This window comes from Pyrus communis, chromosome 5, assembly GCF_041283825.1.
Source record: "Pyrus communis isolate YQ-2024b chromosome 5, ASM4128382v1, whole genome shotgun sequence".
Classification (NCBI taxonomy): Eukaryota; Viridiplantae; Streptophyta; class Magnoliopsida; order Rosales; family Rosaceae; genus Pyrus; species Pyrus communis.
In genome coordinates, this window is record NC_142569.1 from 5,846,702 (window position 1) to 5,859,983 (window position 13,282).

General features: G+C 34.8%; 1 pseudogene; it reads right to left on the reverse strand.

Moving 5' to 3' along the window:
- Positions 1 to 2,794: 2,794 nt before the first annotated feature.
- Positions 2,795 to 4,351, reverse strand: LOC137724627 (berberine bridge enzyme-like 7 pseudogene; annotated as a pseudogene).
- Positions 4,352 to 13,282: the final 8,931 nt, after the last annotated feature.

A 13,282-nucleotide genomic window follows, 5' to 3' on the forward strand; every position in this document is an offset into this window, starting at 1 on the left:
AGTTGATCTCCTGTATTTTATATGTGCATATCATATGAAGAGAGAGAGAGAGAGACCCAACCTGCTGTTGAACACTATTACAAAAGGGTTTTATTGTCTTAGTTGTTGTGTCGATTTAATATAATATAGTGGCGGACAAGAGAGTTACGACATCCACTGAACATGACGTCGGATTTACTGTTACTTAAAAGCATCATAAAATGTCTATGTCACTTTTAAACCGACGTAAACATTTAATGTCGTTTATAACCGACACACATTTTAATAATTTTTAAATGCTGGCATTGCTTTAAATAAAATAGTGTCGCTTTTAAGCGACATAAATTATGGGTGTCACTTGTAGGCGACACTGAGCGACACTAATTCTTGTTTTTAAATATTTTAAAGCTTGCGTCGGTTCTGAGCGACATAGATTTTAGTTTTTTAAAAATATTTTGAAACCCGGTGTCTATTGTAAGCGACAGATTGATGGTCTTTATATACTCTCCCCCGTGTTTTCTTCTTCTTCTCTTGCATTTTTCTTATTCGTTCTTCCAATTTACAAAGCCTCCCCGTGTTCTCTCTCTTTCACCTTTCTTATTTGTTCTTCCAACTTCATTTGTTCCTTCTTCACAACAGTAAGTTTTTCTTGCTTGTAATATTTTTATTTTCTCCTCTTATGTTTAATTTTTAGTTACAATTTATTTTTGTAGGGAATTTATTTAAGCTGGTTGAGTACATAAAGAATTGATCAACGACGGAATTCTTCCACAAATCAGGTTTCTATCACTAAATTCTTTAATTTTTAAATTGTATAATACACAAGTTTATTTATTTAAAAATTTTAATTTAAGTACTTAGATAAATTTCTAATATTTTTGTTAAATTAATAAAAATTTAGTCGAATTAATTAATTTTGTCACTTGAATTGTTATGAGAAAATGGAATGAATAATATTTATAAGAATTTATGTTAAATTAACAATATTACATAAACTTATAATATTGAGTAATATAAGAATATATTATGTTAAATTAATTTTTTTTGCACTCTAATTGTTATTTTAATTTGTTGTAAATACCTCATGTGAGGACAAAATTCCACTAACACGCGCGACTTAACTGACGGAAGTCCATCGGGTAAACCTCTATTCATTAGCTATAAATACCTTTCTTTCTCTTCAATTTTTCTCTTCAGTATCTTCCTCTCATTTCTTATGTATACCAGTTTTGTAGAATGCGAGGAAGTGGTGAGAGGAACGATTAGAGAACACATCAGAAAGTTGTGTCAGTGGTGGGAGGGTTTGGAGTGATAGGTTGTTTTTAAGGATATCATAGTGTGTGGATGGACGATATAGATGTAATCTTAGGTGAGTTAATTGTCAAGGTTCGCAGTAACTATAAGATTTGAAAATATAATATTATAACTAATATTTTAAAAGGAAATTTTTAAGTCGTTTGGATGATTTTTAGTTTTTCAACTTTGAAGACTAATTTAGTTGTTTAGTGAATTATCTTTTTAAATGTTTGAAGTTTATCGAAATAAATTTGAACTTGAATAGTATATTTGAATGCTTATTTTATAATATTTAGATTTATTTATTTATATTATTTTTAATTGCCGTATTGTGTCTTTATTTTTAGAAGTTTGACGTATCTCCGTGTCGTGTCGTATCGTATCCGCATATCCGTGTCCGTGTCCATGCATCATAGGAGGAGATGATTGAAGGGAATAGTATTAGGAAGGGAGAGAATCCTACTTCGATGAACGGGCTACAGCTAAAGGCAGGTATTGCCGGAATTTGTAGAGAGTGGTGGATGCTGAAAAAAACGAACTAAAAAAAAATTCGAATCGAACCGAAATTGGTTGGTTCGATTTCGATTTTGGTGATCTGGAAACCAAACCAAACCGATATATATATATATATATATATATATATATATATATATATATATATATATTATTAGGTATTTAATATATATCAATTATGAAAATGAATTAACATGCTAAACAAAGCCGTCAACCTGGGAAATTAACTTGACACATATTCTTCCTTGGCCATTTTCTTTTGGTGTATCCACTTTCAATTGATGATGAATATTTATGTTCATTTGAGGAACCTCGTAATTTTATTCTTCTTTGTTAGTTATTCCCCTTAACCAAAGCAAATTTTATCACCAAAAACAGTTAGAAATCTTCAAAAATTTGTTTGAGTCTAAACATTTAAGCTCAAGCATGAATTTTCATTTCAAATTAAAACCTCTACACAAGGAGTTGATTTTGAATTGTTTAAGACCCAAAAAAACCAAAACCGAACCAAAATCGGACCGAAAAAAATCGAACCGAACAAAAATCGAAAAAATTTGAACCGAACCAAATTGAAAATTCGGTTTGATTTTTATTTTAGCAAAATACCGAACCAATTGGAACCATACCCACCCGTAATACAAACCGAGTGACATGACACATAAAGGAAGAGAGTGAGTGAGGACGGGTGAGAGGAAACAGGATAGAGAGAGTGGCTAGGGGTGAGAGTAGAGAGGATAGGGAGAAAGAAAGGAGGAAAATAAAAAAGAAAAAAAAATTACGAAATAGATGGAGAGAAAGAGAAGGGAATTGCGCATGTGATGAGTGAAGGCTTGTGCATGTGACAATGTAGCAGTACATTGCATGTTGGTTTTAATTTTATTTTTTATTTTTTATTTTTGCTTAGAAAATAACTTCATTAAAGGGGTCAAAAGAATAACACCAGAGCAGTCCACTACTTTCAATAATTAACTGTATTAATTTTCAATTTGTTTTAATGTCATAATTTTCAATTAGTCCGGTTGTGCAGATTGGCACCTATGTCAAGATCCCTATAGTTTTGCAAAGCCTCTCTTGGGTTCTGGGAGACATATGGAGCCATACTTTTGTACAACTTTCTTGACATGTGAATATTCCGCTTGATAGTCTCAATCTCTTCTTCCTTCCAAGAAATAAAGTACTGAACTGAAAACAGGTTTCCAGCTCTGTGAGGGAATGGAGTTCCTGATTCAGAAATCTCACTCATTCTTCCGCCGTAAGGGTTCAATTGCACTAACAAGTGATCTATCTTAATCAGATTTTTCCATAAAGATTTCCATCCATGTTTTGGAATTGGTTTTTTCACGTAGTCGGACTTACTTTTGAAGAAAATTACAGGAAATTTTGGCCTAGAAAGTAGAACTTCTAGGGGAGTTCCAACTGGGCAACCAGCCAAGAATACCATGGATTCTTCCCAACTCATTTCAAAGCAGTCTTTTTGCTGTAAACCCAACTCAAGGAAACTTTCATTCATCAAGTAAAGAAGCTTGTCTGCTTGTCCCAGAAATTGACAAGTGAATATTGCCACCGCAGTCTTCGTGCCCTCTTGGGAGCCATTCTTGGTTTTTATTGCTGTTCTAATGAAGAGGTCTTCAGGGAGCTTAGGTGCAACGTATTGCCATCGATGAACCACATCCTTAGCGCCTTGTTCCAGCATCCTTTCTACCTGAAACACAGTTACTTTGGCTGGAACTGGAAGCAATTTGATCTTCCACGAAAGAATGACTCCAAAGCTTGCTCCACCACCTCCTCTAATGGCCCAAAATAGATCTTCTCCCATTGACTTTCGATCAAGGATTTCACCATTCACATTAACTAGTCTAGCATCTTCAACATTATCCACTGTAAGCCCATATTTTCTCAACAAAGGACCATACCCACCACCACTAAAGTGACCACCAATACCGACACTTGGACAAGATCCAGCTGCAAACCCATGAACCCTACTTTTCTTTCCAATTTCATAATAAAGTTCACCAATTGTAGCCCCTGACTGAACCCAAACCCTCCCTTCCGTCACATTAACATCAATGGATCGAAGATTGAACATGTCAAGAATGACAAAGGCGACATCCGATACATATGATAGACCCTCATAATCATGGCCACCACTTCGGATTCTAATCTGCAACCCGTGTTGTTTTGCGCAAATTACGGTTGCTTGCACATGGCGTTCGTGCTTGGCTGCTACAATAGCCAAAGGTTTTGGAGTATCAAGCATTGTGTATCTGCGGTTTTTAGTGTGTGCCAGCAAAACTTGGTGAAATGAGGTATTTTGTGGGGTGTAAATGGCTTCCATGATAGGGTGGGTGGTGGACTGAAATTTTACAGCAAGGCATTGGAGGAAGTCATTGAGAATTTGTTGAGAATGTTTCGGAAGCGGTATGGGGGTGTATTTGAGATCAGGGATATCCTTTATTGGTGGATCAATAGATGCACAGAAAGGAGTGAGACAATAAACAGTGCTACTAAAGAGCAAAAGGAATGAGAGAATGAAGGGTATTGTTGCAGAGCTTTGTCCCTTCATTGTCTTGCAATTTTTTCTACTGCAGTATTTTCTTCTTGAGTTCTTGAAAGCATAATGTTTTTTTTTTTTTTTCCTTTTGATGAGAAAACGTATGTTTATGACCAATTAATTACAAAGTATGTTGCAGAGAAGTAATAATAACAAATAATATTCCTGCCTAAAAACTGTTTTCTTTTTCTCAAAACAATTAATTTAGAACGTTGCAAGTTCTTAAATAGAAACTAGTTGTTGCTCTAGAAAAGAAAAAAAAAACATGTCATTACTCTGTTTAAATTAATTTGTAAATTGAAATGTTGCAAGTCGATATGGTATCAGTAATTATATTTAGACGCACTAAGTTGATATTATTGTTGACACACTTTTTAATACAAGTGAGCCGTGGAAATGTACATTGGACTCATTTGTAATTATGTACAAGATAAGAGAAGTGAGTTAGCAATAGTGTTATTCTTGTGTGGCAAAGATGATATCAATATAGCAATGTGGCTAATTAGTCGCAGAGACATTTGTGTTCCTCAATGTTGTACAACAGCAAAAGCTCTGCAGTCAAAAGAGAACTTCAGCAATCCTCCTAACCAAAGTCATTTAGTTAAGTTGTCTTGATGTCAAATTTATTATTTAACGATTTGCGATCAGTTACAACATCTATCTATTTTTCTTCTTTTTTTCGCATTGAAAATCAATTAATTGTTCCTATAAAAGAACAAAATCAGATTCATTAGTCGTGAAATTGCAAAATTAATTGCTTGAGACTTGCAATGTCATTATTAATTCAACGTTGAAGAGTGCAGAAAGAAAACGGATTCAAGGATTTTGAGAAATTGCAACGCACAAAAAAAAAAAAAAAAAACGGATTCAAGTATTTTAAACTTATTTGTACCGTAAAGTTTTGTCTAGGATGATATTAAATAATTCATTGTATAACGTTGTTAACAAATCTGACGAAAAACCGTAGCCGTCTAGAGAAAACCCAGGAAAATTCCTCTGCCATCGAGCCCTGCCTTTTGCTTTGGGGGTTGGGGGCAATCTCCTTGAAAATCATTCTTGGTCTCTTCCCTTTCAATTTCTGTTTATTCTATTTTGATGTTGAATTGTCACCGTGAAACACTTTAGTCATCATGATAATCGTCGTCTTTTGACCTACGCACACAGTTAATACAAAGTTTTGAATTCAATTATCACATTTGATATAGAGTTGAAGCTGGAAGCCATGGAAGATGCCTAATTGCATTGGGATCAAGTTTAGTCACTACGACACTTGGGTTTAGCTGGTGTAGTGATATGACTTTCGGATGTCTGGAGGATGTGGTGCGGTGACATAATTTTATCCTCTTATTTTGTTTATATTTAATAATTTTCAACAATTGTCTTGGACTTTGGTTTGATTTGAGTTTACTAGTTTGATTTCTCTCTATAGGAGAGTTGCTTCATGTAATTTTTTTTTTTTTTTTTTTTTTTTTTGTGTGTGCTACCTCTTTTGGATCTAAGTGTAAAGGATAGAGCTATTTGATTAACTGGATCTACTTCATTTGGTGTTCATGGATTGTGGGGGCGGTTAGATGATGTGATTGATCCATTAGCATCGTACTCCATGTTCCAATTTATGGTTTGAGATTTTGTTCTCACATAATCTCCGTGTAATACGAAAATTAACAGTTTTATTGATCTATGTAATCGTGAGGTTTTCGATGAGTTCAGACGAGTGCTTGAAGTCTAATCATTACTTTCCGATTAGTGATGCTTTATTGTAATATTTTTATATCTAGTTTGCAAGGACTCTTTTGGGGCCGAGTTCTTCATGATAAATATTTGTAAAGGCCTTTATCAATGAATGAAATATCATACTTTTCTTAAAATAAAATAAAAAGTATTTTGAACTTTTTCAAAATAAAGGGAACGACATGTCACAAATATACCAGTTTTTGTTGAAGACTGTAATTCCACATCGAAAACTTGATAGAATAAATTGCAATTCATATTGAATGGTTTCACTCTTAATTGCATAATACTTTTTGTAATAAAATTCAACACATGTCAAGTTGTACAAATGGTTAAGTTTGTGAAAATACCATTATGATTTGTGATCAAACTGAATACTTGCCAGGTTATGCAGGTGTTTAGTGTTCCTTTTGTGATTTGTGAAATCTTAATAGTTATAGAGTATAGATAGGTCAGACTACAATTTGACATTGAATTTCTCATACATTTTTAGTAGTATGGCTGTGTTCTTTTTCTTCCAAGCTTTGTACTACGTGCATTAGTTTCAAAAAATTTACCTTGATTAAAAAAAATTGTTTCAAAACTTTTATTACTTATGCATGATCAGTTTTAAAGTCCAACACTTCTGCACGATCAATTGCAAAATTTTCTTCATTTTTGCAAAATCAGTTTCAAAATTTTCTGAACTTTTACAAGATCAGTTTCAAAATTTCAATACTTCCGTAATATCAGTTTCAAAGTTTTTAGCACTTATTGTTTCAAAATTCCAGCACTTCTTTAAGATAGTTATAAATTTTCAGTATTTGTGCAATATCACTTTCAAAAATTTTAGCACTTCTTGTCGCATCCCGGCCCGGGGCGGATCAATTCCCGGACCCGACTCCACCATCGTAGCACGATATTGTCCGAGCAACTTCCCAGTGGATCACCCATCATGGGATTGCTCTAACCCTCTTCTCGCTTAACTTCGGAGTTCCTACGGAACCCGAAGCCAATGAGCTCCCAAAAGGCCTCATGCTAGGTAGGGATAGGAATATACATATAAGGATCACTCCCCTGGACGATGTGGGATGTCACAATCCACCCCCCTTAGGGGCCCGACGTCCTCGTCGGCACACACGCGACCAGGGTTAGGCTCTGATACCAAATTGTCGCATCCCGACCCGGGGCGGATCACTTCCCCGGCTCGACTCCACCACCGTAGCACGATATTGTCCCCTTTGGGCTTACCATTCCCTCACGGTTTTATTTTTGGGAACTCACGAGCAACTTCCCAGTGGGTCACCCATCATAGGATTGCTCAAGCCCTCTTCTCGCTTAACTTCGGAATTCCTACGGAACCCGAAGCCAGTGAGCTCCCAAAAGGCCTCGTGCTAGGTAGGGATGAGAATATACATATAAGGATCACTCCCCTGAACGATGTGGGATGTCACACTTCTACAACATTAGTTTCAAAATTTCAGCACTTTCACAAGATTAGTTTCGAATTTTTTAGTACTCATGCATGATCAGTTTCAAAATTTCAACGTTTCTACAAGATTAGTTTTAAAAATTCTGGAATTTATGCAATATCAGTTTCAAAATTCATGCATCCAAATCAATCAAAACTTCAAAATCAAATATTAAAAAAAAAAAAAAAAAAAAAAAAAAGAGAATAAAAGAGAAAAAGAAAAAGAAATCCTAATCGTTCTTAGAAAAGAAACCACTTTTGAGTCTAAGGAATAACAGGAACAAGAAGAAGAAGAGCAGGGAGGAAGAAATAAGAGAGAAGAATAAGGAAGGACAAGGAGAGTGAGAAAGAGGGAGAGAAAGGAAGAAGGAGGGGTGGGGAGAGAGAGAGAGAGAGAGAGGTAAGAAGAAAAGGAACAGGGAGAGAGAAAATCACGAAGAAGACAAGGGAGGAGAGAGAAAGAACTCCTGCTATAGAGACTCATCTCTTAATTATACAAGGGTAAAATTATAAATGCAAAAACAATTGAAAAAACCAATCAGTTGTGACATCATGCCACATGGATAAGTTTTGTCCCCCTTTAAGATCAATAAAATTTTTTTGTCCTTCTCCAAAATATGGTCTTATAATTTGGATGTTTGTGTAATTGTTCCTTAATCTGATTCACGAGGGAATTAAATTTAAATGATTATAATAGTTAACTACAATAGGGGCTTAATTGTATGACTATATTGTTTTAACTGTCAGCATGGCAGGAAAAGCAATAGGGGCGAAAATTGCTATCATTAGGTGCAGATATAGTAACAGCCACAACACTTTTAGGGGGCGTTTGTTGCGCCGGACTATCTCGGACTGGATTAGCTTCAAGGACTAAGCTGGACTGGCTTAGACTAGACTAAACTGGACTAACTTAGTGAAGCGTTTGGTGCAGTATTAGACTAAGAATCTGGATAATAACAAATTCTAATATTATATTATTTAATATATAAATTATTAATATTTTATTATGATCTTATCTTTTTCTCCATCTTTTCCTACCATTTCCGTCCCACTCTTTTCCTCTTCTCTCATCGTCCCACCCTCTCCCTCTTTTTTTTCCTCTTAGACCTCTCAATTCATGTCTCTTTCTCATTCCTGGTCAAACTCCTTATTGATTCCAGTCTATATTTCTTTGTCCTCCCTCCCTCTCTAACTATGCATTGTTCGATCGGAACCTCACGGCTTCAATTTTCCCGATGAGTTGTAGGTTTCCCGATGTGTTTTCTGGCCAACCCTCGTTAAATTGGATGAAGTTAGCACCGCCAAAAAATTCATCACCATCCCTAGACCGAGATCTTAGCTTTGAATGCTCGAATCTGTCATGGATTTGAAGAAGCCCAAACAGGCCGAGACTTCCAGGCCATTTTCCAGCCACATTCGACCACATTTTAGCCTCGATTCAGGTAAAATCGTAATCTTGTCACTCCCAGCTTCAATTTGGTATATTTTATATGAAAGTTGGTTGTGAAATGGATCTGAAAGAGAGTCGGAAAGTTAATGATTGATCTAGGTGACCGGAGATGATGAGGAGTTTGTCGGGAGTGGTCGTTGAGCATGACGAGGACGAGAAAGAGAGGATAGTCTTAGCTAGTCCCATGGTTATTGGGGGGTCTCGCTAAGACCTCTTAGTGAAGGGTTTTGTCCATGTTAGTCCCCTTTAGTCTCATTAATGTTAGTCCCATCATGGAACAAACACAGTATTGGACTAATAGCTAGTCCAGTCCAATCCAGTCCAACTTAGTGAGGGCAAACAAACGCCCCCTTAGTGACAAATATCTTATTCGCTCCTCCTGGAATTTAAAGGCGAAAATTAACATATACAAATAAAACTACTACCTCTAATAATGAAGGAAAATAACACTTAATCCTCTATATATAAGGAAGAATACTGCTTTAATTCATTATCTTCTATCTTCATGATTACCCTTGTCTCTATAACTCTGTTAGTTCAACTTTGGTAGTGCATAATATTGTTAAAGAATAGAAATAATTCGGTTTCATTGTATCCAAAAAACAAATTAGCAGTTCCCTTTACACACAAGTAATGAGAACAAATATTATCAAAGAGTAATACTAGGTAAACCAATTTTTTAGATCAGATTTGCAAACTATGTGATGTGTATAATGTACACAAATGTGTCTTGTAGCAACTCCCCTTCAATCTTTTGCTAGCCAAATAGCAATCCACTATACATTCAAGAAACATGTTAGGTTGAGTCCGGCTTATTTGATCAATATTTTGAGAAATATTATGCTTCCTTGTTTCTTTCCGTTCTGGACACATTATTGCATTCCAATCTAGGTTTTTCTTGATGTGCAAGGATTTGAGTTACTTATCTTTGTGGAGTCGGGACGTTCGGTCATTCTCGTTCCCACATCTAGTCATTTACGTAACATTGTCAAAATAACTTCGAATATCATTGTATTCAAAAGACATATTAGTGGTCTCCTTTGTAAGTGGTTTCCTTTCCACACGCGTAATGAGACCAAGTTATACATATGTGTTTGTGTGTATATATCAAAGTCTGGTTGAGTCTAGCTCAATTCATGAAAGTCTGAGAAAGGGGTAATCTTGAGAGATTGAATTTTTAAACTAAATTTTGTAAACCGAATAATGTGGATGTTGATAATTGAGTTATTACTTAAGTATTGATTAACGTGCTTATTTTTCTATCGGTGACACATTATTTGGTTTGTAAATTCAGTTTAAAAATTATCTTCCTAACATTATCCTGGAGAAATTATTGTGTTCCTAGTTGCTTTTGGTTTTGACACGTTATTGGTTTCCCATTTGGGTTTTTCTTGATGTGCAAGGATTTGAGTTACTTATTTTAGATGGTTTGGAATACGTACGGTCATCTATGTATCCATCACATGCATGTTCTCACATAATTATATCCACTAATATAATTCACGTGTGATGATATATGTGAGTTATATGTCCAAGCCCTTATATCTGAATTCATACTCAATAATGGCCATGGTAGTGTACGCCCAACAGGATCCTCTCCGGATCTTTTTGGTGAAGATTCTGAAGATTCATTCATCGTACATTATGCGGTCAGTTTTTATCAAGTATTGTTTGTATTTAATTTTAAATAAAAATATTTAAAATAATTTCTGACCTTACGATGTACGATAAACGAACATAATTGACGGATTCCCGAAATCCTCACAAAGAGAATCCAACGAAAATACAGATGGAATGCACGCAACCAAATGTATCAATCATTAATTGAGCGATAATATATAAATATAACACCAATTATTAAGTCGCAGCAAACCTATTGGTTTAAAGTTTTTTAAAAGAGTCAGTCAACCTTGTAATCCTATATACAAATTCGTGACACTATGTTTTTTACGTTATTTTTACATATATTTTGTGGGGCATATTTTGTAAAGTATTTTAACGATCTAAACCGTTTATTTTTAAAAAGCCATTCATAGATCATCTTTGCAAACAATTATACAAATTCAAAATCATTAAGACATTCATTTGTAGTGAAGAAAATAAACAAATATAGTTCAACAAAGAAACATAAACCCTTAATCCAATGGCATGGATTCATATTTGGGTGTTTTTGGTAGACATGATTTTGAAGGAAGACCTAAAAGATAGATGACTCAGATCATTGAAATACATTACGGAGTATATCTTATAAAAATCGCGTGTCAAAAGTTGTGTAAAAATAATGGTGTCACGGATAATAACAGTATGCATGGATTTTTATATAACAAAATGTAATGATGTAATCAATTTTATCTTTACGAAACTAAATTTTTATGTTACTTTCTTTTAGAGGTACTGTCGTCTAACAAAATTTATATCTTTGATTAGCTAACAAGAAAAGTGCGACTTTCCAAAAGATTTGCTTGACAAAGAAAAAACCATCTAAAGATTTTGTCTTCAATTAGCCAACAAACCAAAGAACCAGGCAATCAAAGCAGTCGTCAAAATGATCACGTGTTATGAACTACGCATATTAATTATGGACGTCCTTCATGTGTACTCGTTGATATCCGTTAGTTTTTCTCCAGTTCCAACCAACTATAAAACATGTAGCTATGCAGATAAGTACCACCTTTGCTGCCATGAGAGCGGGAAATCTATTTTTGATTCAATACTATGCGGTATGGGTATAGGAAGGTGTTAAGGCAGCCAGCTAGTACCTTCAATTATCAAGAAAGTAGTTTGACCTGATGACTCCATATGTCTCCAAGAACCCAAGAGAGTGTTGAATTGTAATCTTATCTTGGCCCAAAAATAATTGATCTGACCCATACACAAAGAAAGATCTATGCACATGCTAGAGAATTCTAGCAAAGTTCAAGTTGGTGGAAGAGTCTAGAAGAATGGTGAGGATTCCACCAACATACAAGATTAGTGTAGATAATTCTAACTTAGGAAGGTAGTGGAATTATCTAGATATCTCTAGCATAATGTTTTCATGTTTCTCTAAGGTTCCATCCATGCCTATAAAAGGAAAAAGCATCCACACCATTTGTAACAACCAAGAGAGCAAGTAGCAAGAAGCGAGAGTGTCAAGTAAGAAGTAAGAAGAAGCAACAAAGCTTCTAAGAGTGTTTGAGTGTTTCCTCTTGTACTAAGTTTGTGAGTGAATAAAAACCTTGTGTAATACTTTGAGAATTATTTCTTTCTCTTGCTTATCAATTCCGCTGCGTTACATTATTCTTTGTGAGATAAACATCTCCAGAGTAGTGAAGCATTTTTTAAACCCCAACAGAGAGGCCTTCCAAAACTACCGGGATCTAGAAATTGGGGCTAATCTGGATAATCAGACTAACTTTCAGATTGCGAAGATTTATGGGAGCAAGTATTTTAAAGGTAATTTTGATAGACTGGTACGTGTGAAAACCATGGTTGATCCTCATAATTTTTTCAAGCATGAACAAAGTATCCCACCGGTTTAGCTACGAGACAGAACGGAAGGTTTGACAATGAATTACATGCAGTATGGTATGTCACGTCGTGCTCGATAATTACATTGATGTTTGTAATATTATTGATTCGATGTATTGTAATGGAAGCCCCTGGTGTACAATTAGCTGGGGGTGGATTTGCTTAATTTACCTAAATTCTGTAGCCTATTGGGGCATGGTCTACTTTGACTTGGAGACCTCGTTTTGTCTCAAGAAAAAATAAAAAGGATGTTTAACAAAACACTCTCGGTACTGTTTACTTTTAACGAAAAACCACATTTATACATTTTCTTGATATTATTCACTATACCTTTAAAAATGAATTTTCATTAAAAGTGAAGTTTTTTTTTTACTTTTCGCTAGTTTTCCTAAAATGAATTCCATGATTGTTTAGCATTGGTCCCTTTCTTTTCCTTTTCCCTTTTTTAAACAGATGAGTTTCATGGTCCATCTAACAAAATAATTTTGTTAGAGTATCCAATAGATGACATGGTCTTCACCACCACTCCTAGGATCATAAAGAAATATTGCCTTCAATGCGAATATCCATATAATATAAACCTAAATTTGAGGTTCAAACACTTTTATACGATATTTTAATTAGGTGCTAATCACAGTTGGAATTGTACTTCATTGTACTTCATTGTACTTCATGTTCTATGGTTTAAATCACAACTGTTGGAACAATAATGGTAAAATTAATAAATAAATAAATATAGAGTAAATTACACAAAATTACCTCAACTATAATCAAACTACAATTTTATACATCATGGTTTAAA